The sequence below is a fragment of the Helianthus annuus genome, chromosome 4 (assembly GCF_002127325.2).
Source record: "Helianthus annuus cultivar XRQ/B chromosome 4, HanXRQr2.0-SUNRISE, whole genome shotgun sequence".
Taxonomy (NCBI): domain Eukaryota; kingdom Viridiplantae; phylum Streptophyta; class Magnoliopsida; order Asterales; family Asteraceae; genus Helianthus; species Helianthus annuus.
The window spans coordinates 95,659,152-95,662,390 of NC_035436.2; the positions used below are offsets into that span (position 1 = coordinate 95,659,152).

Here is a 3,239-nt window from a genome sequence, read left to right on the forward strand (position 1 = left end):
TGTGAAGTGCAAATAGGGAGACTCAAACCTAGCAGATTTCGCCACGGCAAAGTATGTGGACAAAGTCACCCCACGGTCCGTTTCTAGTTTGGCCGGGGGCTGGGCTCGCTACACCCAGATAGATCTACCGCTCCTGTCCCTCGGTCCCTCCATGAGGACTAATGGCCCCATGTTGTTCCTATCCACTCACATGATCGTATAACACCTCCTTACGTTAACCATACCATGTAAAAATTTTTCGTAATTACTGTAACATATATTCCACCTCAGCCACCCTGGCTGAGCCTCCCCAGCCACCCTGACTGAGCTTTCCCAGCCACCCTGACTGAGCTTTCCCAGCCACCCTGACTGAACTTTCCCAGCCACCCTGACTGAACCTTCCCAGCCACCCTGACTGACTCCTTAGTTATGAAAAATCATTCATATTTCGAAAATAAGCATTTGTTTTGTAAAAACCGGTATGTTTAGTATAAACCTTTCGTAAATCATTTGAGTTCCTCGAAATCCATTCGTGATATGATTTAGAAATACGAGTTTTGCGTTTGTTCAAAACTTTGTATGTTTCTGAAAATTGTGTATGTCTTTCCACCCCGAAAACATTTACAAAAAGAATGTAAAACAGTAGTAAAAAGTGGGTGTTATGAACTCGCCTGAATATTCCTGTGCAAAGCTAGCTAATTACGACTTCGCGATGTCGTTTCCAAGACGAGACTTGCTAGCGTGCGTTCTACAATATTCCTAACATGAAATATCTAATAAGTTTCTAAGCAAAAACGGTAACTACGTGTTACCGAGCTCTACCGAATCGTTAATCGAACGATTCAACGGTATGTTGTTAACTTAATGGAAAAGATTAAGTTATACGTGTTAAGTCCCGTTTAATGCTAGCAGCAATTTAATAAGTCTTGAAAAAGACTTAGTTTCCGAGAGACTTAAAATAAATAAATAAATATTTATATAAAAATATAAATATATCGTTATCATCGCGCTAGACGTCTCGAGTAGTCGTACGTGTATAAAAAGAATATTTCTATGAAAATATCATATAACAACTCATATTATCCGATGCGTCTCGTATGATAAGTATTGAAATAGGTTTATATGCCGTTTAGGCGTATAAAATAAATATGAAAAGTTATATTTATTTTATAAAAGAAACGTCGAGTTGTTGGACGTTTAAAAATAAATATATACTATATTTTTGGTTATAAACGAGTACAAGTCGTTTGATAAATATAAAACTATATTTATTTTAATAAAAGAATTCGTATTGTTCGATACTTGAAATAAATATATAAACTATATTTATTTCTATAAAAACGAATTCGTGTCGTTGAACATTTCGAATAAATATATAAACTATTTATTTTCGCTGAAAGGAGGTCGGGTTATTCCATGTTTGAAACAATTATATATAATTTATTTTACAAAAAGGATTCGTGTAGTTGTATATAAATATGGAAATATAGGAACCATATTTATAAAGTAATCCGTGTTTCGAAAATCGTAAGGTGTCGTCGAAAGCGAAACACATTTGTATATGTATTCAGTTGATAGTTTCGTTCGTTTTATTTTACGGGTTTTCTTGAAAAAAAACGGGCAGAGTTTCCTCTGTTTTTGGACGCCCCGACAACACAATTGTCGTTATTTTATAAAAATTCAATCAACCATGTAATAGTATAACCAATCTATATAAGATTTTTGTTGAGTATATCAAATGTAAACAAATCTCAAATTAAGTCGGTTCGAGCTCGTTAGTCACGAAATAAATAAAGTCTGTATAACAACGTAAATAAATAAAACGCGTCGCTAATTCTTTACCAGTCTTCGTGTCGAAAGCCGAGCTGACCGAGTCAACTCGCTGAGTTGACTTGCTGAGTTGACTCGGTTGACCGAGTTGACTTGGTTTGACCGAGTCAACCAAACCGAGCTGAGTTGAGTCGCACTGAACCGCACCCGAAACTGTATAGTGACCCGAACACAAAACTGAGTCGTGACACGAACCAAAGTCATTGTCTGTTGTTAACCGGGTTTAACCCGAAACTGAATAAGAACCCAAACTGAACCCAAATCGAGCCAACCATCGGACCAACACCGCTGCCATAGTCGCCGGCTACCCCGACACCGGCCGGCTCCGACACCCACCACCGCCACCTGAAACGACAGTAACTGACCGGGGACATTCGATTTAGAGAAGAACAGAATCAAAAAGGAAGAAGGAGGAGCGTCTTACCGGAAAACTCGTCGGACAACGCCTTGGACCGCAGACTTCTCACACCGTCCACCGGGTAACTGGACAGACCGGCGGTCCGAACCTCCGACCGCCGGTTTTTCCCTCTCTCTTTCTCTCCGGCTCCTCTCTCTCTCCTCCCGAGTCTCTCTCTCTCCTCCGAATCTCTCTCTCTGCTCGGCTCTCTCTCTCTTCGTCGCTCACCACCACCGGACGTGGTGGGGGTCCGCCGGTGACCTCCGGTTGTCGGGAATCATGAAGATCAAGGGGGGGGGGTCAGCTGCTTGTTTGTGTGTCTGTGTTGTTGTTTTGAGAAAATGAGGATTTGAGAGATGATCATGATTTTGACTTATGTGTGTAATTGAGAGCATGAACTCTCTGTGTTTCTTTGTATGGTTCGAGAGAGATGAGAGGCAACATTTTGAGAGGATAATGTTTTATTTATTTATTTATTTATTTATTTTTTTTTTGTGGTTACTGCTTAGGAATCGAGAGAGAGAGAGAGGCATCTATTTGATGGTGGGTGTGTTTGATTGTATGAAAAATAAGGGGGGTATGGGTCCTTATATAGAGAGGTGTAGAATTGTTATTGTCCCTTATATATTCAAATTACCTGGTCACATTTTTTATCCAATGACTCAAAATCTCTTGAAGAGATTTTTCAAGATTTTGGACAGATTTGTAAGATTTATCAAAATCTTATAGATTTTGTTAGGTTTTAGTATGATCTTGTGGGATTTGTAGAGATCTTGAGAGGTTTAATATATTATGTGCGGGTTTAGGCATGTGGGTTTTGGGCTTGGGTCCAGGGCCCACAAGACCATCTCATGTGCAGGTGGCCCGTAATTTCTACGAGACCCGTTGTCAAAACCCGACGTCGTAAAAATGTCGAAATTTGTTGTTTTAAATTAAAAAGACGCAACGTAGTGTCGGTAGTCGCGTGTGACGTGCTTGATCCTCGTTTACGGTACAAATTCGCGAAAATTCCATAGAAGACGTCATTCATTGT

At 39.8% G+C, this 3,239-nt stretch overlaps 1 long non-coding RNA gene across 2 annotated transcripts; it reads right to left on the bottom strand.

The window, feature by feature from the left end:
* Positions 1 to 679: 679 nt before the first annotated feature.
* On the bottom strand, positions 680 to 3,239 carry LOC110891625. Of its 2 annotated transcripts, none has more exons than XR_002565427.2 (3): positions 2,234 to 3,237; positions 1,822 to 2,169; positions 680 to 738 (listed from the first exon to the last, which is right to left on the bottom strand). It is a non-coding gene; the product is annotated as an uncharacterized LOC110891625 (long non-coding RNA). The 2 variants fall into 2 exon arrangements; XR_004891142.1 differs by having other exon boundaries at positions 688 to 727; positions 2,234 to 3,239.